The sequence below is a fragment of the Ursus arctos genome, unplaced genomic scaffold (genome assembly GCF_023065955.2).
Source record: "Ursus arctos isolate Adak ecotype North America unplaced genomic scaffold, UrsArc2.0 scaffold_5, whole genome shotgun sequence".
In the NCBI taxonomy this organism is placed as follows: Eukaryota; Metazoa; Chordata; class Mammalia; order Carnivora; family Ursidae; genus Ursus; species Ursus arctos.
In genome coordinates this window covers 67,379,024-67,403,032 of record NW_026623067.1, presented here as the reverse complement: position 1 = coordinate 67,403,032, position 24,009 = coordinate 67,379,024, and the positions used below count along the sequence as shown (strand labels likewise).

General features: G+C 34.9%; 1 pseudogene; it reads right to left on the bottom strand.

Moving 5' to 3' along the window:
* Positions 1-792: 792 nt before the first annotated feature.
* Positions 793-24,009, bottom strand: part of LOC113254976 (40S ribosomal protein S20-like) — a 36,263-nt pseudogene continuing 13,046 nt past the window's right edge.

The following is a 24,009-nucleotide window of genomic DNA, read 5'->3' as shown; positions in this document are numbered from 1 at the left end:
GAAGGGAAACTATGTGTCTGTGTGTATATATATATGTATTTTTTTTCCTCCTGACATATCATATAGTCCCACTCTCTAAAAGCAATAGCATAAACTAGCATTTTTTTTTACCCTTTCAGATGTCCTTATTATTTATTTTTGGTTATACAATTTTTTTATAAGCAAATTTTTTTTTAAAATTTACTTGACAGAGACAGCCAGCGAGAGAGGGAACACAAGCAGGGGGAGTGGGAGAGGAAGAAGCAGGCTCCCAACGGAGAAGCCCGATGTGGGGCTCGATCCCATAACTCCGGGATCACTCCCTGAGCCGAAGGCAGACACTTAATGACTGCGCTACCCGGGCACCCCTTGATTATACAATTTTATTAACACAAAGAAATCATACTGTGTCTATTTGATAGCCTGTTTTATTTTTCATTGTAAATGATATTTAGTACATGATATTTATATATCATTATACATGAAAATTCCTTATTATTTTTAAATGAATGGAAAATTTTCCCTTTGTTTACATGTCCATAGTATTTTCTGTTGCTTTCATTCACTGCACATTTAGAGTGTTTCCATTTGTTTTGTTTTTTAAAAAATGATAACATGGTCATCTTTTTTTTTCATAGACATTTACACACCTGTATAAATACAGTTTAAGGATAAGCTTAGAGAAATGGCTGAGTTAATATGTACACATTCAAAATTTTATTATAGATTTATGTAAAGCACTCTTGTGAGGAAGTGTATCAATTAAATTCTCATTTATTTACAATTGATAATCAATTTATTAAAAAGGATGATCTAAGCATCTGCAATGGTGACTTTAATCTTGAGTCCTGGAGCAATACTGATGCAAATAATCTGCTTAATAATCTCAGAAGGACTGTGCAGATCAGTGAGTTGCTTGTGGATCCTCTTCTGAGAATGATCCCAAGTCTTAGAACCATCACTGCAAGTTTTTCTTGTAGTGATTCTGAGTCTTGGTAGGTATCTGAACTGTCCTTTCACTTTAAGGTTCTTTTCCTTTGTGCCTCTGATCAAGTAAGCACATACCTTCTCCACAGATTTATCTTGCATTTGGTTAGAGGAATTCTCATTCGGTGAATCACAGCCTCTGGTTCCACAGGTGTCTTCCCAGAGTCTTTAAGAGGCCTGGCTGTGGCGTGGTATCCTTACCGACTTGTTCCTCCCCCAGAGCGGACAGCCCTGAGTCAGGAGCAGGGCATCCAGAGCTCCACTGTGGCTGACACTGGGTCTTCCTCAAAGAGTTAAATTCTCATTTTAAAGTGTGAGTATACATAGTGGTATGCTGATAAATGCTTAATAATTGCTTCTCCGGCTTAAAAACAAACTACAAAAACAAAAAACAAAAAAACAAAAACCTTTCTTGATAGCGATTGACAAACTCCACGGTAAAAGTCCTCCAGCCAACGTCAATTTCAAACAACCTACATGATGTTACTGAAGTTAATGAATTGTGCAAAAATGAACCAAATCAGCTCTCACGAGTTGGGAAAGCTGTCTCTGGTATACCACTGATTGTGTTTCCTCACAATCCCTTAACTATGGGTGCTATCAAACATTTAAACATATTCCATATTCCATCATAGTTTATAGATTAGCAGAGGTATTTCTTTTTATTTTTATTTGCATTTATTCAATAATAAATGAATAGTTTTTTGTAATGGTGTTCTCCTTATAGCTGTGTGTTCATGTTCTATGCTTCATTTCCATAGGATTGTTCATCCCTCTACAATTGATTTGAACCTCTTCTTTCTGTGGAAAGAAAAGCATTCTTTTTTTTATAAGTTGTCAATATTTGTCTTGTTTGTCATTTATCTTTTAACTTTTATTATTATTTTGTATTTGTGTGCTGCAGAGTTTTTAATTTTTATGAAATCAATGTATTACATTTTCTTTTAGGCATTCAGATTTGTAATAATTAGAAACAAATTAGAAAACATGGATAAATTAATGAATGTCTTTAGATGTCAATTTTCTTACCTGTTAAGTAGGAGTTGATGGCTCTATTTTTTTGTAGCTCAAATAGTATATAATCCTTTAAAACATTTCTACTTTGGTTTCTTTAACTTGGGTTATTTCTGTGAGAATCAAATATTGGAGAGAAAAACTTCACTCAGCAAAATAATCTGCCATTCACTAGCAATTTACTTGAGAACAAACCCTCAGTTGTATCCTTTTCCTATTCCTTGCCAGATGTGTGGAAAATTTCCCAACCAAATGACTAGGTTCTTTCTTAAAGTGAGACCAGTGCCCATGTTGTGGTTCTAATGGGTGGGGAGGCATCTTTTAGTGGGAGATGAGTTCTTCCTCATGGGTATGTTTTCTCATGTCCAGCAAGAATTTCTACTTATGAAATCTCACCACATAATCCTTCTGTAGTGTATTCTGTAACTTTTCCCCTATAACTTTCCTACATTTTTTTTCTTGGAACAAAAGACAAGAAGATACAAACATAAGCAACTTTCAAATTGTGATTTCTTATCAGTGGTAGATGAGTCCTTTAAGTAATATAGATTTAAAACCAGTGATCTTTCCTTTATCTTCAAATTCATGCTCCATTTTTCTACCAGGATATCAGGATCAGAGGACCTTAGATGCAAGATACTGGACTAGATTATACCACATAAGTAAGATACAGCTGAACCAGAAAAAAATATGCCTGAATGTGTGTGTGTGTGTGTGTGTGTGTGTGTGTGTGTGTGTGTGTATAATTAAGCTGCATTCTGTTTTCAACTTGGAAATTGGTTGTATTTAAAAATGCTGCTCATAATTTGGAGATTAAAGTATATTTAGTATTTAAAAATATGGTCATTAGGATCTCAGATAAGTTCATAAGTTTCTATTTAACAGATTAAGTATCTAAAAGAAAAAAAAAATATTAAAATGAATGGTAGGGAACAGAATGTGGATCCTGGGAAATTAAGGAGCTGTGGTTGGAAGAGATTTTCCCTTTTCTCACTTCTGTTGCTATTTTGATTGTTGCTGCTCAAGGTTATCGAGGGCTGCAATTAGAGAAAATGTATAAAGAGATTTATTAACAGTAAGAAGAAATGGAGAAATTCAAGCCGAGTCCTTTACATATTCATTTTACCTCAAAGCTCAGAGTTGGTAATAGGCAGAAGTAGTATTAGTTATGTATTTCTTTTTTTTCCCCTTCTTTCTTTCTCATGTCTCTTCTCTATTTCCCGCTCATGTCTTAGCACATCAGATCCACATTCTAATTAACTGGCATTATAGCCTGGTAGGAAGGAAGGACCAGACTAGTGTATATGTGATGGGTGTAGGGTGAGAAACTGCATCTGACAGGAAGAGGAACTCTAGTAATTAGGAGAAAGCTGAGAGATAAATGGAGATTCTGCAAAACAAAGGGGAGACAAGAGAAAAAGCTCTTCCTCTGTAGTACATGAAAGTCAGTATTTCCAAAGGTGTTTTTTTTTTTTTACTTAATTTTTTTTACAACAGTTTCAGATTTACAGTAAAACTGAAAGGAAGGTACAGAGATTTTCTCTATGCCTCCTGCCCCTACACAGGCATATCTTCCCTCATTATCAACAACCCCCATCAGAGTGATGCATTTGTTACAAATGATGAACTGACATTGACCCATCATAATCACCTGAAGTCCAAATTTACCTTAGGGTTCTCTACTGGTATTGTACAGTCTATAGGTCTGGATGAATGTATAATGACATGTATCTATCATTATAATACAGAGCATTTTCACTGCCCTAAAAATCCTGTATGCTCTACCTATTTATCCTCCCCACTCCAATACCTGGAAACCACCGATCTTGTTACTATTTCCATAGTTTTGCCTTTTTGAGAATGCCGTATAGTTGGAATCATACACTAGGTAGCCTTTTAAGGTTGGCTTTTGACTTAGTTATATACATGTAAGTTTCCTCCATGTCTTTTCATGGCTTTATAGGTCATTTATTTTTAGTGCTAAGTAAAATTTCCCTTTCTAAGGTACCAGTTTATTTATCCATTCACCTATTGAAAGACATCTTGGTTGCTTCCAAGTTTTGGCAGTTATGAATAAAGAAGCTGTAACCATTGGCATGCAGGTTTTTGTGTGGACATGTTTCCAACTCCTTTGGCTAAATTCCAAGGAGTATAATTACTGGATCATTTGGTAAAAGCATGTTTATTTTGTAAGAAACCATCAAACTGTCCTTCTAAGTGTCTGTACTATTTTGCATTCTCAGCAGCAATGAATGAGAGTTCCTATTGCTCCACATCCTGGTCAGCTTTTCGTGTTGTCAGTTTTCTGGATTTTGGCCATTTGAATAGTCCTGCAGCCAAAGACTTTTACATGTTTTCAAAAATATGACTAACACTTCTAAATAGCATTGATTAAGCAATAATAACATTAATGAATTGATTGCCTTATTTTAGAGAGAGAGTGTGTGTGTGCATGCAGTGGAGGGGAAGGGAGAGACAGAGGGAGAGAGAGAGAGAATCTCAAGCAGATTCCTCACTGAGCAAGAAGCTGATGTGGGGGTTGATCTCACGACCCCGAGATCATGATCTGAGCTGAAACCAAGAGTCAGACACCTAACTGACTGAGCAACCCAGGCTCCCCAGCAATAATACCATTGATAAAACGTGTGTACTTTTTTTTTTCCATACCATTTTTTATATTTTTAATAATATTCTTTATTATATTATGTCACCATACAGTACACCCCCAGTTTTTGATGTAAAGTTCCATGATTCATTACTTCTGTATAACACCCAGTGCACCATGCAATATGTGCCCTTCTTAATACCCATCACCAGCCTATCTCATTCCCCCACCCCCCTCCCCTCTGACGCCCTCAGTTTGTTTCCCAGAGTCCATAGTCTCTCATGGTTCATTCCGCCTTCTGTTTACCCTCCCCTTTCTTCTTCCCTTTCTTCTCCTACCGATCTTCCTACTTCTTATGTTCCATAAATGAATGAAACCATATGATAAGTGTATACTTTTAATTTAAACCAAACTTTATTTTATTTTATTTTATTTTATTTATTTATTTATTTTTGGTCCTTAGTGGTAGTATGTTACTGAATGGAGTAAATTTTAAAACTTAAAATCTTAAAAGCTTTAAATCCAAATTATATAGCTTCTTACCAAATTCAGGAGTCTCCTCTAAAAAAATTCTTAATAGTCAGTTGTGTAGTCGCTGATTGCCTGATTTAATCCATGAGATGCCCTCTCTGTAGGGGTCATTCTCTCAGCAGCCACAAGGGAGACAGTAAAGCAAGTGTTTGAGGATATAGGCTCTAGATAGATTATTTTGTTCCTACTAACAGGATCTTAGGCAAGATATCAGACAAACTTCCTATTTCAGACTCCTCAACCCAAAAAAGGACAAAATAATAGAGTATTTTAAGTATTTAACCAGAAAATGAATATTAAGTGATTTGGATATGCTGATACCTGCCTAAGTCTTGGTAAATTTTAGTTATTATTAACTATATATAGGAAAATGACAGTTATTGAACTAAAATATTTCCCCTTGAAAGTAGCAAATATGGAGAAGAAAAATATCTCTAAATGCTAACTATATCAAGTATCTATGGGCATATTCATTGTGATATGAAGAACCCAAAAGAGGGTAAGGCATTTGCAAGTGCCTTTCATCTCTTCTAGTAGGAACAACAGCTTCTCTTTGTCACTGACACAATTCATGACTACATTTGGTGAGAATATAATCATGTATCTTCTGAATACCATTATGACTGTTTTCTCATTGGCCACATCTTACTAACTGTATCTCTTAGCTTCCCTTGGAAATTCTACACGTAAACTAACAGAGGAAATGTATAGAAAAATCCTTAAAGTGTATTCGTTTGTCATTAGCTCACTAAATTTTAATTTAAAATTACAAATTAGAAGCAAAAATTGCACCTTGTAGTATTTAAAAGTGAGTAGATTCCAAACTGTGTGTGTATGTGTGTGTGTGTGTGTGTGTGTGTGTATATATATATATATATATATATAGTATTTTGTACTATATAGGCTATGTTCTTATCCCTCTTCTGTTGTAACAGAATTTAAGGGCTCAACTTTGTGTCATTACTACTTTAAAGGAGACACCTTTCACTCTATCTTTTGAATTTCTTCTTCCAGAAGTTGCTGTGGTTTGTTATGATTGCCCACACCTTTCCTTGGTTGCCCTCAAAGATAGGCATAAAGAATCCATTTATTTTAAGCACTTTACTGTTTTTCCCCTGTGGAAAAACTAATGGGGTGTTCTCATAAGCAACAGTAAAAGTATAAACATCACAAACAACAATGTCCAAATAATGAGACAATGCTTCCACATAACCTGCTCACTTAAGAGGAAGTTTATGTATAATTTCCTATCTTCTTCTTTAACTGAAGAGTTTGAGTTTGAGTTCTGTGGCTGCCATAAAATGTTCCCTCAGATCTTTGACATCAAAGAGCATAACTGACTGAAGCCCAGGGTGATGGGCTTCATCCATCTACATCTTCGAGCTGAGACACTCTCCTCATGCTGATGACTAAGCATGCCATGGACACACTAAGGCAGCTCATTTCTGGGAGGTACAGGACTCCTCTGATGGAGAGTGTTGCCTTCAAGGTTCTCCAACAGCCTTGCTGCATGCTACAACTGTACTATAGTCTAAAACTCCCCCCACAAATTTCTTTCCTTCCCTCTCTTTCACTAAGGTCAGTGCTACTTGCAGTGGGATAGCTTTCTCAGTACCACCTCCCCTCTTGCCCTTTTAATTCACCCTGGCAGGCATTTTCCTTAATAAATCTTTTGAGTGCTTTCTTTTTTTTTTTTTTTTCCATGTTGAAATCTGCTTCTCAGAAGACCTGAACTTACATAAGCCCTCAAGAGAATTTATCTCTTTCCATCACACACACAGTGCTCATTTGGATAAAACAAATGTGTGGAAAGAGTAAAAATGAAAAAAAAAAAAAAGCTAATAGGATATTTCAGTGGAAATGAATAATATTTAACCTGAAATATTCTAGGAAATAGAGATACTGGTTATAAATTCATATTAAATATTCTAGTGAATGTCTGTATTTGTTGGATATCATGCATATATTGGCAAGTTGTATTTTGAAAAGTTTTATTAACATGCAGTTGATAATTTCATAGCAATCTTTATAAAACCCAAAGGCACATAAAACAACTTGTCCTTGTCTTTGGGAAATGTGCCCAAAGTTCATAAAGTTAAAAGGAGAAGATTAAAAGTGCCCCTAAAAATTGCAGGTTCCACTATCACAGGTTCTATCTTAGTTCTATCACTCCTGCTACCATAACCAATCCACACTATTTTTCCAAATAAACTTTGGTTTCTTATCTGAGCCATGAACTGTTTGGAAACAGGAAGAGAAGCAAAAATTGACAAACCACAGTAAAGTGATATCCAGTCAGGAAGGTTTAAAACCACTCTACCTTCTGTTTCAATTACCAATGACAAGCTAGGCATGAAACATGTCATGGGAAATGTCACTTGCTGGATTAATTTGTCTCACCTCTGTTGAAAAACAACAGTCCATATCAGGATTCTGGTATTTTTTGCTTAGACAAAATGCAAATCACGTTGTTCTAGTCCAAGCATATTCATAATCCCTCCAATAAAAAGATTACTTAGTGGGCAAGAAGTTATGGTTATTTCCATGAAGTTAAAAAAAAAAAAGGAGCAATTTGTGTAATGATCCAATCACTTATGATTGTGATAAATCACGGCATTATTCTATGATACAACTAAATTTGGACTTCTAAAGAAGTATAGGAATTCCCCTCAGGTTATGGAAAATATAGCAATGATAGCTTAGAGAGTAGTTTCAAGCAGAAGAACTAAAATGAAGAAATGAAAAAGTCTAGAATTTGAGACTTATATCTGGAGAATCAAAAAAAATTAGTTGGACTGGAATGAAAGTTCATGAAGAGTATTTTTTGAAAATAATATTGAAAAATATAGCTAAGTATGGCTCAAGGGAGATATTGAATGTCACAATAAAGAGTGTATTTCCTATTGTTTAGACCACTGGTACCCAATCAGGAGGATGTATATACTGACGATGCCCAAAACAGGGGCAGTCTCAAGATTTTCACTATTATTGAATGTTTCTGAGAGGTCAAGAGCAAAAAGACAGATTGGATTCACTGAATAACAATGCCATTTATTTTTTACCCATACCAACAATTATAGTAAATAATTTACCTTCTTTCAACTCATTTAATTATCATAGTAACTGTACGAGTTAAATACTGTCTTATACATTTTGCTTGTGAAGAACAGCAGCTTAGTGGGATTAAGTAACATTTTCAGCCCTTTGTTAAGTAGCAGGGTTTGGATTCAAAGACAGATCTATAGGACCACAGAGATGATTTCTTAACCACTGCGGTGTTCTACAGAATTTGTGACTTTTCACATAATCTGCATAAGTTTATTAAAGAGTTAAGAAGTGGGTAACTAGTTAAAAAATACAGCAACTAGAACTTCTTTTGATGGACTTTGGGTTAATAAGAAGTATGAAACCTCGAGAGAGTTTAATTTAATTGTCGTTTGCAGAATGGTGTATGACTCAAGTCTCCAGCCTTGATGTTTTTGCGCACTTTGCCCATTTAGGTGAAATCCCTAACCTCTTGCCAATGTGCCTTTACTCTTCTCTGTTTTTCTTCCTTTTTCTTTCAGTACTAAGAATCTGCTCATTTCAATTAGCACTGAAATTTAGTAAGAGTCATTACCTTCCCCTTGACTCTTTTACATTATTTTAGTTAACACTTCATAAAATCTTTGTACCTTAACCAGGGCATGCTTGTCTTTTACCAGAAATAGAGGGATGGGGTTTTATATTTTCATTATTCTACAATTTCAGGTAATGCAGTTTGGGGCAAGATGCACTGTTTTTCTTCCTTTAATAGGGTATCACAGTGAAATAGGGATGAGGTTTTTTGGGCACATGTTGCTTTTGAATAAAAGCCCGAGATCTAATGTCAAATGCAGATTTTCGGAATTAAGAAGCAATAAAACTGAAAGGAAACATCTTCTGAAGCAGACTCATGAAAAGGAGGCAGAACTTGAGGAAGAAACTGAGGATTATAGGCGAGAATGACCTTTGATTTGATGTTAGATCTACCTTAACGTCCAGAGCCCAAAAAGTATGGGAGCTAAAATCTGTAATCTATCATGGTTTCCTGTTAGCAGTAAGTACTTATCTCAAGTCAGGGGTTATAGGCACAAAGCAGGTAAATTGACAGCATTGATGCTAGCTCATCCGGCTGTCCTAAAGCCCAGCAAAGAGAACCTGCAACAACCAGAAGAGGGAGATCCCTCTTCAGGAAGGACTGAGGCCTTGATTGCTTTCATCGTTTCCCCTGCTTCTCTGCCAAAGAATCTAGAACATAAAACAATGAAACATGTTTTGAAAAAATGACCCGATTTTTCAATAGAAAAGAGATGCAATAGTTAAGGAAATATAATGTTAAAAAAAAAAAAAAAAAACCATACATCTTTAACACATGAGAATTGTTTTTACTAGATAGTCCAGTGCTCCTGCTCCTGATAGGAGGTTCTCTTCCAAGTGATGATTGAGAGACCTCGCTGCTGTCTGTGTCTTTGCCACCTTCAGTATGTGATAGGAGAGAGCTGGCTGCTGTCTGTGGCTTTGCCACCTTTAATACGTGGCTTTCAAGGTTGTCATGTTCCTCAGCGTGAACCCGCAAAAAGGAAAAGCATGGATAACGGTGCATGAAAGATTTTTGTGGGTATGGTCTAGAAGTGGTGTTTTTTTACTCTTCCAGTCTTTCAGCTAAATGCCACACCTAACTGCAAAAGAGGCTGGGTTAAATGTGGCCAAAACAAAGGGAATGGGTTTGGTGATCAGCTGCCAGTCTTTACCACAAGGGGGAAAAACACAACACAATATTTTAACCTTGTCAGCAATAATTTCTAATTTTTTTTTTTTTTTTTTTTTAGCAAAAACTGTTCTTGGAATTAATGAAAAGCATTAATGGGTGTTTTCCTTATGGAAAAGAAAAACCAAATCGCAAACTTGTACAGAGTAATTCAAGCCAAACTATTCTGCACAATAGTTTGAAAATTTGTTTTTACTGTGGATTATTTGCATTTCTAAAGTTATTAAAGTTTTTATTGGAGGTGGGCAAGAGTGGGAGAGTAGAAAATAACGTTTTCCTCCATCATTGCAGCAATCTAGAGAAGATGAAAGTAGAAGTCAGGTTCAAAACATTGCTCTTGAGGGAGAAAAACTGGTCCTTGCCATCTGATAGTAGGAGAATGGCCAATAAGGCAAGAGAGATCCAGAAAGACTCACCCTGTAAAGTCTCATCCTTTGTGGTATCCAGGAGAATTTATGGCCCCTGTCTGGTGCTAACATTTTCTTTTCTGAGCTGTAATTTCTTCCTGCTATTTCCAAGCTTTCAGTAAAGTTTGGTTTAGAGTTACAGCTTGAACTAAGCTGAGTTTTGTAGAATTAAGGGAGAAATCTGCTCCTGTGTTTGGAGTGAAGAATTATGGACAGACTGATGACAAGCCGAAGGAGCAAGTAACTAGGTGATTGCAGGGCCTGGAGAACAAAGCAGAGCCCTTTCGCTAGTGGCTAGATACTAGAACCCAATAAAAACCCCAGCTTTCTTTAGTCACACAGCATAGACGTTCTTAAAAACATTTTCTTCGTTTATGAGAAAAGACTTATTCTTTGGTGGTGGATTATCTAGGGTATATCAGAGTTAATATGTCATGTAATGTAAACGTGATTCCAGTGCTATAATCAGAGCTAATTTTTCCTGCAGGAATAGACAACACATTTCACGGCTCTGATTCTATTAATCCAAAATAATAATGCCTAATTCATACTATTTTCTGGTAATATAAGGTATACGAATATTCTCTGGGAACTCTAAAGTACTATGCAAGTGTAGGGGATAAGCATTCATGCTGAAAATCATCACAAATATTCCTATAAATTAATATTTTATGTCTAATAAAAAGGTCAGTTTTCTTTTTGATATTCTCTACATTCACTTAGACAGATTCTCTATCCCTGCATCATGGAAATCAATAATAACGTTTCCATATTGAATGAAAGGACGTGTGGCCTGGAAATTTTTTTTTTTTTTCAGTTGGCTTAGATAAGAAAGAGTTTACTTATCACTGCTATAGGGGAAAGAGTTTATCTCCACTAAATCACCAAGCTAAATAGTGGAGATGTTAATCAGAATTGTACCCAGGCCGTTTTAAAGGTTAAAGTTTGCTCAAAGCCATGAAATAATTTAAATTAAAAAATGGAACTTGGCTCTTGCCATGTTGCTCTGTAGACTTTCAAGTCGAAAGCACAAAATTTCATTTAAAAACATTATTGAGTTATCAAAATTCAATGCAAAAATATGATATTTAGGTAGAAAAGGTCAGATTAAAAAAACAGGAGTCTCAAAAACTTGAAATGTCAAGATTCTGGGGAAAACTACAAAATAATTTTAAGCTTACTGTTTGAGTGAAACTATTTCTTGTGAAGTATAAGGGAAATGCACTGTAGCACAGTGGTACAGCTCTTCATAAAAGGTGTGAGTGATAATTTCTCTCTGGGGAGTAATATTTGCAGGTCTGGGAGTTAGAGGGCATGTTTAAAGGTATTGCTTTAAATAATAAATGCTACTGCTTTGGTAATGTTGGATTTTCTTTCCCAGTAATCTGGCATCTGTGGAATTTTAAATACAAGGATAACTCTGAACATGTATAAAAATACACCTATAACTTCTTAATATCTTTCTTTCTTCTTTTAAATCTTAAGTGAATTGTAGAAGGGATTAGTTCAGCCACATAAAGTTGTGTTTTTAAGGTGGAACAGAATAAGCAAAGTCCAAAAAAATAACTTTGCAAAAATCAAATATTCATCTCAGTTGTAGATAACTTTATTAGCAAATTAGGTCATTGATTCTTGGTGGTACAAATGGATAGACTTGATTTCTAAAATTTTATATTCTTCAGAAATTGCAAGGTCCCCTGTTCCACTTTTGAATAATGCTTTTTTTTTTTTTTTTGGCTCTTTTGCAATTTATAGTCTACTTCTATGGAGATTATAGGGTACTCAGGATTCAATATTTTGATTTACTTAAGGATTCTGGATAGCATCAAAATTCATGAAAAAGGAGACAGCAAATGAGAACAAAATTGTGACAAGAGGTTTTTTGGCTGTTTTATTGGAAGGGGGTCCTTTCCCCTTTAAGATTTCCAGGAAAGGGTAAGATTATTGGTGGGAAAGTTTGCCCCAGGAGAGGGCTTTATACCTTCCCACTTTCCTGGTATGATTTATAGAATGCCAGACCAACCAAAAATACTGCCGCAAATTTTACAAAACTCCTTCGTTTTAAGACAAGAAAAGGCTTTAATATGCAATCTGTCAATGATTGATACCTCGGGTTAGTGCATATTCTGTATCATTTCCCAAACAGTGACTCAGATAATGTGGAGGAGCTGAAGAAACACTTGATGCCCTGAGGGAAAATTGAGGAGAGAAAAATTAAATAGGAAGAAAATTCTACTTAAATGAAGTAAAGTTGTTTTTGTTTCTGTTTTGCTTTTTTTTTTTTTTTTTTTTTCCTGCTTCACAATTTCTTCTAGAACCATCAGTAAACAAAGTTGCCTTAAAATAACAACTGATATTTCTGGGCTTAGGAAATTTACTTTCTTTCCATTTTACTTTAAAGGATACTAATCACACAAAAATCCAAAAATATTTGTTAAAGTGGAAGAATATCTCCCTGATTGTACTGCAGAGTTCAAATATGAAGTACAATCGTTCTCTCCCCTCTTGAGAATATCACCATGTTTAAAATAGTATGACCCTAGTGTTGCAGATACAGAACTTTCATACTGGGCAACCTTGAGTTTAGAAATAGGGATCCAGTTTGCTGGAGTAGTGGAATATAGGAGGGATCTTCTTTCCTCCCTCCCTCCCTCCCTCCTTTCCTTCTTTCCTTCCTGGAAAGTAAAAAGATGTTTTCCTTTGCAGGAGTATTTTCTCACCACTTGAAACTTCCCATCCTTGTTCACCAATGCCACCATTCTCATTCTCCTGATAAACACTCCCCTTGATTTTTCAGAATCCTTATATTTCAATCCCCTCCTTTAGGAAGCTTTCCTTAGCTCTCCCTTCTGCAGTCTGGACAGTAGGTCCTTCCTGAGTCGTCTCAGGTTTCCCAGTGGACTATGAACTCCATAAAGGTAACTACTGTATTTTTAGATTATATATACTCAGTACCAGAAATTGTGGCCAGCATGCTAAATGTATGAGAAAGCTTGGATATATAAATAAAAGAATCGATGAATATTTTACTTTTTTCCCTCACAAATTCCTTTTATTCTTCAAGACCTAGTTTTAATTTCCTTCATAGGCAATTTCCCTCCTATGGCACTTTACACATCTCTACCTTTATTTGTTCTATCCCATAATGGTGTGGATTGACCAAATTCTCACAGACATCCTCATGCCACCTCCCCCAGGTGCCTAGTGATAGCACATAGTAGGCATTCCACATGTGCTTAAAAGAATGAGGATGGGTAGCACAAATGAAAATTGTGCACCCAAGAGTTGTTTTTCAATTGATGCTTTATACACAATTTGCTCAGAAATAGGAATTCACAGCTAGTAAGATTAGGAGAATGTTGTATATAAGAAGAAATTTTGCTTGGCGTGTGTTAAAATCTGGTGTGATGGTGGTTACCTAATTCTATTTGTAATTCTCTCAATTTTGTGTTGTATCTTTTGAAATTGCACTATTAGGTATTTACCAGATTGGAATTGTTACACATTTCTGGTGGAAAAAAAAAAAATAAGCATCATCATACGGTGATGCCTAGAAGTCAAAGTCCAGTCAGGAAAACAGAAACCACAAGAAATGGGTCAAACAGAGGGAATCTAAAACCCAGAATTATCCTCCATAGGAGAGTTGAGGGGCCAAACAGGAGGTGTTGAGACAGCCTAGGGATTAGCCACAGGAGGAAGTCTCTATCATACTTTGACTTGGGGGAAGAACGCAGGAGGGGGAGGTACTTGAGTCCAGCAGCCAGGGTGGATCTGTCCAGCCAAAGCTTCAACTACAGGAAAAAGAGGGCCACTGGGGGACACACAGTCTGGTGAACAGAGACAGGGGCTTCAACCCTCTGACTTCCCTCCCTGCCCCACCTCTTCCCTTCCTGCTAATGCCACCCTTTGATCAGGTGACAAGGAGCCTGCAAGGGCCACAACACCGTATCACTGGGCACAACCAGGGAGAGTGAGGAGTGGATCCAAGTGAAAACAGGCCAGATTCAAGTGCATCCTCCTTATTTTCTAGTGAAAAATGTAAAGCATACTTATCAATATTGAGTCTTTCTTTTGGTAAATTTTGTTTGGCATAACTTTTTCAACCATTTTTCCTTTTAATTTTTTTATTCTTGTTTTAATATATATTTTGGTGAACTATATACCACTGAATTTGTATATTTTATTCTTTCAAAATTTTTTTGGAACTAGAACATTTTTATTTTTTACAATATTTGGATTTATTTACTTCATCACTTTTATGTGCTTCCTGTATACTCTGCCTTTCTTTGCATTTATTTTCTCTATTTCTGCCTTCTTTTACGCTAAATAATTTTAACATTCTATAGTTTTCCTCAACTACATTAGGAGTTATATATTCTATTCATTTATTGGTTACCATACAACATTTTATTTAATTTTATTATTTTTTTAAGGATTTTTTTTTAACCTTACATTTTGTATAGTGCAATATAGGTTTCTGGGGTAGAATTCAGTGATTTATCAAGTCCGTACAACACACAGTGCCCATCACAAGTGTGATACCCATTCCCCATCTATCCCATCCCTGGCACACCTCCCTCCATCTACCCTCAGTTTCTTCTCTATCATTTAGAGTATCTTTATGGTTTGTTTCCCTCTCTCCTTTTTCTCTTTCCCCCCTTCCTTTATGTTCATCTGTTTTAAATGTTCAAAATTTTCAAAGTTAATGTACCATTTAAGCTTTGCCCCCTTATAATGTTCAAAATCTGAAGTCATTTGTCATTTAATCCTCACCCCTGAAATACAAGGAACTTAATTTCAGATGAAATCCTTTTTGATTTATATACTAGTTATTACATATGTGAGTTTTGCATTATATTTAATCGTACATGGCATTATTATTTTTGTTCCGTTTAGTCTATATTTGTTTAAATATGCCCGTATACTCACCAATGCCTCTCTGCTCTTCACTTTATAAATCTCAGACCGAGTTTCATTCTTTCTGAACGTTTTGTATAGTTTGTTGGTTTGTTTGTTTTATGAAATCGGTTGATGGCAAGCCTGGAGAATTAAAGGTCTACATTTAATTCGTATTTCTACACTACTCAAAGTTTTTCTTTTCCTCATGCACCCCCCCCCACTCATTTCCTACAATCATTTATAGTTGAGCAGAAGCTAACGTAGCGATTACTGTCGTATCTTGCAAAATGCAGCTCATAAATCATCTTTTTTTTGTCAACTTCCATGCTTTTTATTGATGACTGGTTTGTATTAGGCTTTTCCCCCCATTCGGGGGGTAAATAGGACCATAAAGAAAAAGGAATTTAGTAGCTCTTAAAATTTCAAATCAGCAGGGAGGAAAAATCTGGTCCATCTCTATCATTATAGTGAAAGTATCCATTTGAGCCTTAGCTGGTGTGAAATCACAGAACATTTCACTTAAACACGGGATCTGCTGGGATTTTTACATGACAACCCCCAGGACAGAATTGGAAGTCCAGTTGAGTGAGCACTTAAATACAGTTAATCTTTCTAGGTATTTGCAGTTGTTGCTATGGCTGTGTCTCAGAAGAGGTAATAAGGGATAATTTGGGGATTCTGTGTATTGTCATTTTATATACTTGTAATAGAGGTAATGTACCACTAACTGAATTATGCTCCACAGTTGTGCCTTTTATCTATCCACGGAACACACAACAACAAAGTCTAGAGAGGCAAGGCTACTAGATAATTTAAGGTATTAGAGCACCTCTAATCTGGCAGATTTTACTTGGGAGATGGTATCCATCTAATAAAAACAGTATATGAAATGTACCCATTACCCTTTATTCTCCATCACCCCTTTAGTGTTTACAAAATGGAAAGGATATTTTGGTGAAAAGTGTATTTTTCATCTTCAGGTAGTTTGGCTTGAGGTGCACAAAATCCTTTCAAAAAGATTTTTAAAAAATCACATTACACTTTGACATTGGGAGTTTAAAAACAAAGTGTTTACAAGGCAATATATTTGGTTCTTGAAAGAGTGGTGAAGATAATTTAAGTATAAATTAGTATTTATTCATATACATTTTTAATGATATTGAATTAGTATAGATTTAGATACTATAAATGCTATAATAATTCAGTTGTCAAAGTATATTGATAAAAAATGTATAATAGTTATGTATTTTAAATTTTATACTTTTTAATATGACAAATGTATATTTTAATAGATATTTTTGGTTTTTAATCTACATTTTGTGATTTATCCAGTGCTTCAATAAATTGTATGATCAAAAAGGTACATCTGGAAGAAAAGAATAAATTATGGACTACAAAGACAGCAGCTATAATCTTCCCTTTTCATGCTCTGACATGTGGCAGAAAGGGTTAGACATCTGATATATTTAATAAAGAAATGCATGTACTTTCATACCGATAATATGACATGTCTGTCATCCTTCAACCTCCATTTTCCATCAATGTCAAAGTTAGCTTTAAGGGTATCTGGTAATAGAATGGCTTATAATTTACTGCCCCCTCAATTATTTATCTGTAATTTTCTCTTTTTTAGTACCTTACTAGAGTCAGTCTATCAGGGTCCATATCCATGCAGTGACCTGAAATGCTCTTTAAAGTTTAAAGATACAGCTGGCGATATCACGTTAGATAGCAGTAAGAATCCACCACTTTTGGGGGTCATATTTTTAGTTAGATTGAAAATGGAGATCTGCTGTGGGAAATACCCTAAATCAGCCCTGTCAGGACCCGTTTTGTTATGGTTTTTTAACTTTAGTTTAGAGGCCACTTACCACTTAATACCTTTGAGTCATAGCTTCAAGTTCATTGGTATTATAACTTCAAAAAAATTTAAGTGATATATTGCTATCTGATCTGTGATATATCCCAGCATTTTCTGCAAACCCCTAAATAGCTTTATATTTTCCAAAATTATGTTTTCATATAGATTTTTAAGTACCAGTGTAAATATTGAGGTTAGGAAAACATAAAAATGTCAAAAAAGATATAATTTAGCTTTCTCAAGTTATATAACAATAAGAATAGTAAGTTTTTCCTGTCCTTCTTACTAGTTTCAAAGTTGACAAATCAGAAAACAGCAATTTTGAACCTTGTATATCCACTATATCGAGTAAAGTAACTGCATCACTCGTAATTTATACAGGGTGGATACTTTTTTTAATCCAGCAGGTATGCACATTTGATGAAATGTGCAGAAATCCTTGTGTGAATTTTTGAAATGCTACTTTTCACTTAAAAATATTCCTTTTTACTTCTCTGGATTAATTTTTTTAGTAATTCTATTTCATATATATATAAGTATCTTTTTTTTTTAATACTTGTCATTTTACACGTGTGATAACTGTTCATAATAGTCCCCAGTATCACTGTTCTCTCAAAAGTTATCTGAGTTTAGTGGAGCAAGATTTTTCAGAATATTGGGGTTCTGCAAAATTTATACCCTCTATTTAGTACTTCTATCATCATTCATAAATTGTGGTAGATTCCAAACTAAACTCCCACCTTTCTGAGAGTTTTACTGCTTTTGGTGCATTCGAAAAGATAATTCCAATTCATTTAAATGTTGTCCTTCAGGATATAATGTGATCTATTTGTCAGGCAAAATCTCACTCACTGTTTTTTCTACCTAATGAATGTTCAGACATATGGTGGTCCTGTTAAGTGACAACTGTGTTAAATTTCAGCTTCTTGTTTGTCATTTACATATATATTTGTTGGGTTTTGCAACCGTATTTGTAGGTTTGTCAGAAAAATGAATGCGAATGAAGTTTACATAAGATTCTAGGAGCAAGGGATGTATAAGAATTTATTTATCTAAAGTTTGTCACAGTAAGTTATCAACACATGAGAAGCACTTTTTTACATTTTCCTATTCCACTTTGTTTTCCTCTTTTAATGATCTTTACCTCTGTCCAAATTTCCTTGTCAAGATGAAAAGAACATCCTGTAATATTTGTAATTGGTGACTAGGTGGTACAGTTTGAGAGGACCAACAATCTTGAAGCAATTTCATGGAGAGTAAGTGTGGCATTCCTTTTTCAATCAGTCGGAAATGACATTAAGATCAAGATCACGAAAAGTGTCTCAGAGAATAGTTGTCCATCACTTGATAATATTAACCAATTTTCTAGAATATTCTTAGCTCTAAAAAGAAGTTAAACTTTTTAACATATAGAGGAATGAATATGTTATTTTTGTCTAAGTTATGTGGCAGCACAAATAAACTTCTCTCACATCTCAGTAGTTTACAACAACCAAAGTTTATTTCTCCCTCATGTAATATGCCCGTCATGTGTCATCTGTGGCCCTGCTCCCTGACTTCATGTCTTCACTCTGACACTTAGACGGGAGAAGTCCTGCCACCAGTCTTGCGGCAGAGGGAAAACATCATGTGAAGCACGTGTCAGTTGTTTGAACTTCCACCCAGAAGTGGCACCCATCATTCCTCCTAGATTTTTCTCACCAAAGTGAAACACAATTATACCAACTTCCACAGAGAATATTCTTTTCTCTATGTTTTTTACAATTGTGAAATAATTTTATTTTGTTTTTTTATGTAAAGTGACCAGAAACTTTTTAATAAAACTTTACCAGTTTCAGCAGAAAAACAATAATGTGAGTTCAAACCCAAATAGTCTAAGCAGAGAAATTTTAGATCATTTGACAATCAATAAATATCTGATGAATGAATGAGTGCATAAATATCAAGCCAATTACATTTCTTCAGAAAATCATATGTAAAAAAGGAAGAAATTCTGGTGGTTGTGCTCTGTGCTCCCTTCCTCCCTCCCTCTTGTTCTCAATCTCACATTCATGTCCTATTAGGGATACATTCAAAATAGGCTTGTATTCATACTAAATATAGGAATGTTAATGAGTATACAAAAGTCAGTATTCCCAATAAACCAAGAGTATAAATTATATACCTGTTCTAACAAAGCCAAAGCCTTAGAGATTTATAATCCATTTCTAAGTTATATTGGTTTCCAGGTATTTAATATTTTGGTGGCTTGTACAAGTTAAATGAAATCTCTGATTACTCATAAGTTTTCACTATCCTCTCATGCTCAGCAAGTATTATTCCTGAGTTTACATTCTGCAGTCATAAATAACCAATGCTGTCTTTTTTCTTTATTTGACTATCAAAGGTATTCCATTGCAATCTTGTTTTATAAAAATAAGTGTTACATTACAAAATGAATGCATACACTAATGACAATCATTGAACCTAAGTGTTTAGAAACAATTATAGCATATTTCTCCTTGTTTATCCCAAGGTCTTTTTTAGGTGTGTGCTCCTCAGGTTTTAAACCCCTTAACCTGTCCCCTTTTCTCTCTAGAACCTCCTTCTGTAATACCTCGCCAAGACTAGATGGCTCTCATCAGCTAATAATTTAGTGTGCCCCCACAATTTCTTCTAATTTCATTTTGTTTTCTTCTTTCAAATTGCTGTCATAGAATGCTTATGAAATAATTCATAGTCCTATATTAAAGACTGATAGATTAATGACCTCTCATTAGGTATGGTACGTGGATTTTTGGGTAGAAAATTTGTACCAGTATGTGGGCTTTAAGATTTTATCAGGGACAAAAGTCTATGGGTTAAGGCTCAGCAACAATGCCAGTGATTTGTTACAGAATATTTTATAGTTGAGTGGTACAAGTGGAAATGATGAGTCATTCATAGGTTTTAATCATAGGTAATCATTAATGAGCATTAAACATGTGGTATTCTGAAACATATGAGTAATCCCAAATCATTATGTTACATAAGAACTTATTTTTCTTTTCAGAAACTGAAAATACATTAGTAATGACAGAATCTCACTTGCCATCTTAAATATTTAAATTTTATAAAAATAGTATTTTATGAAATAGGTCCTTTTTATTTTAATATTTTTTTATTACATCAAGATGAGGAATTTAGGAATAACTAATCATTGAGCTATTAGTCTACTGTATTAAGGATAAATTGGCCATAAACTTCACCTGTTTATATTCACATGATCAGTAATATACAGAGAACCAGGGACCTTAGAAGTCAGCTTTCCTTGCCTTTGTTGGACAAAATAAAATCTGTTGTTTCAAAGTTTGGCCTGTAAGGCTGGAGCACCAGTGCCTCATTCACCTATTCCTGGGCTGCACACCAAAACAAAGTAAAACAAAACTACACAAAAACCCTATATAATCAAGAAAAGGTGTTAATGCATTTCAAAAAATCAAATTTAATGCAAAGACATCCATGATTGATAGAATATCAAAATTTTAAATAAAGACAGGACCAGCAGAGTTGGTCATAGGGAAGAGTTGTTAAACTGGACTCTGTGAGGTAAGCTTCAGGCAGCCTGTAGACTAAATTTATGAAAATGTGTAAAGGACCTATTTATGTATATATTCACATATTTGTCTCGCAAATTAGTATGTGGGTCCACTCACATTTACAGGGTACCCCGCCTCCTGAAAAGTTTAAAAATGACCTCCTCCCTGACTGGTTATTTATAGGGGCATCAAATATCAAATGGAGTCAGGGCAAAAAGTATAAAAACAGGAGGACAGTTCTTGCCCAGGATCTAAAATTTACCAGAAATGTTACTAAATGTTTGGGAAAGAAAGTGTAGATATGAAACATGAGCTCTAAAGCAAGGCAGTAAGGATTTTCATCTTGAACTTACCACTAACTAGCTATATGACCTTGGGGAAGTTATTGAATCTTACTGTGCCTCCGTTTCTTCAATTGTAAAATGAGTGTGACTATATTGCCTATCTCATAAGGTTTCTCTGAGGATTAAATAAAGGAATATATGTAAAGCTCATGAAGTGCCTGACATACTATATGCATTATTTGAGTGTTTTAGTTTTGATTGCTGTCATTACTATTTGATGAAGGAAGTACACCATGCAATTTAATGATTTTCACGAAATTCTATGAAAAACTACTAAGCCCACTTCTTGAGGAACAAAATATTTTAAATCCTCATAATTGCTTAGCAACATTACATGCAGTTCAAAAGTATTTTTGAATGCTTTTGTATTTTGTAACTGCTAAATCGAAAGCATTAGAGACTCAGTGATGAGATAAAACAGTAATGAAACTACGTCCCTTCTTAAATATTTTAATTTAGATTTCATTAATCAGTCTGGACTTCACCCTAATTATTTCAAAGGATGTCTGTGTTATTTAAGAAACTCATGGTGTAGGATACAATGCACATATAGATTGTTTTTAACTAACGATGACAAAATACATAATTGAGAAAGTTCAAGTTCTTTCAGTAGTTCAGACACAAATATATAATTGTCTCCATTGTGAAATCACTGATCTAGCAATTGAAGTAACGTATATATTGAGAACATTTTCTTTTCACATGGTTAAGAGTGGAAAAGTTACCTAACAAGGGATGACTACTTGCTATTACTAATTTTAGTATATTAACTGAAATGCATTAATGCTAACCTTTGAACTGTGAAATCACTGTCTATTCTCTGTGACCTGAAGTTTTCCTGTTTTAAATCCATTAAATAAAATTATGTGACACTAAGCTTAATTAATCAGGCCTACCCAGCAGCAGAAATCAGACATATAAACGGAATATTGATCTTCAAGAGGGCTGTTGCCTTACAAGTATAATGGAATTAGCCACAGGTATATTTTGCAAGCAATGGTAGGATAATTATCAGTAATAAACCCAGGGCTTGTAGTTAATTAAATTCGTTACAGAAGAGTGTGTCACTAAAATGTTACCACACACTTAAAACCTTTTTTAAAAGAACAAATCATAATCTCCTTTATTTGCCTATGTGTGACAAAGTAAGTGGATAAAGACATTGGCAACTAATAAGAGCTTTATTTTAATGACTACTATCTTAGATTTCTTTTCCATCTCTCTATAGCCATGCTGACTGACATCAACTGATTATAAAGCATCAGTGATCTTTGCTGAAGATATTTTTGTTATTTCACATAATTTGTTTTCTAAGCCAAACCTAAAGGGCATATTACTTTTTCTTTTTCCTGATCCTTCATTTTCCAACATAAACATTTGCACTAGCTAAATATCATTTGTCTTATTCATAATTTATTTGTCTTGGAGTTAATATCTACTGGAAAGTGACAAGGATCTTAGAAAAACACATTTAATTGCTTAATTTATTTACTCTGTAGGAAGTGCACATATGTTGCTTACCTTTTAGTTTCTAAGGCTAAACCACAGTTGCTGCAGCTCATTAATATCTACTCTGCCAGTACTGATCACTTTTTACTAACTTAAAAAAAATCCAACACGGAAAAGGCTATTTAATAATAGAATAGCTCACTTTTTAAAAGCTGTTCTCCCACTAGCACTGGACCACATGAATTGACAAGGATTTCCTTTGAATGTTTCTTCAGTTTAGCTTTGTGTTTCCTGACCACTTTCCAAAATAACACATCTGTGAATTTTTTAATAATGTGCAATGACTTGTTGCCTCACCTTTGTTGCTCAGCAGTTCCCACAGTAGGGATGTCTGTCTCGAATGCTTTCAATTTAGCAGTTACAAATACGGTGGAACTGTGTGCCATGTACTCCTCGAATATGCAATGCCCATGGTCGCTGTGTATAATTGTGCTTATTATGCATTGGACAATTCCAGGAGAGGCCACTAGCTGGTTTGTGTTTTGAATGGTAGTGAGATGTTCATGCACAGCAATCTCCAGTCACTTATTTTTTAATCGTTAAGTTTTTAGCTCTATAATTTGGAGTAGTCCTTCCTCTTTCCTTGAGGAATCTGTATTTGCAAATTCATCCACTCAGTATTTTTACTGTGTACGTTTAAGGTGTATAACCTGATGATTTGATATCTGCATACACTGTGAAGTAATCACCACACTCAAGGTAATTAACATTTCCATCCCCTCACCTAGTTACTTCTTGTGTATGACTGTGTGGTGAGATCACTTAGGATTTACCCTCTAAAGATAATTCAAGTACTTATGGTGACTAACATAACATAATAAAAAATTCTTATTAAAAAAAAAGTATGCTCTACAATATTGTTACCTAAAGTCACTATGCTATACCTGAGATCTACAGAACTTATTCTTGCATAACTAAAACTTTGTATCTCTTAACCAACAGTTCCCCATTACCCCCTTACCCTAGGCCCTGGTAATCACCGTTTTTCTCTTTTTAACATTATTTGCAGCCTCAAAATCAATACTCACAGTTCTTGATCATTTGTGGACACGCACAGAATAACAAATGCTTTGAGTCCTCAAACGCACGTTCCCTAAACAAGGCGACACTCTGCCTTCTTGTTTGAGCTCTCATACTCGAGTGTCCTTTCCATGGTCTATTTTGTGCCATGTTTTTGGGTTTTTTTTGCATTTTTGTACTTTTTGCTAGTGATTTTGTTGTTTAAACTGCCCCCCAAATGTAGTGTGTTGAAGTACTGTCTAGTGTTCCTGAGCACGAGAATGTCATGATGTGCCTTAGAGAGAAAATATGTTGTGTTAGGTTAGCTCGGTTCAGGCATGAGTTACAGTGCTAGTGGCCCTGAGTGGTAATTGACAATATGGTCCATTCAAAAAAAAAAAAAGAGAGAGAGAGAGAGAGAGCGAAAATTTTGCCAGTCTGTATGGGAAGCTGCTCTGGGAAGTAACTTCTAAAAACGTTGTTTGTGATGAAAGTATGAAAAAGATGGAAAAGTGGCTACATTTCTAG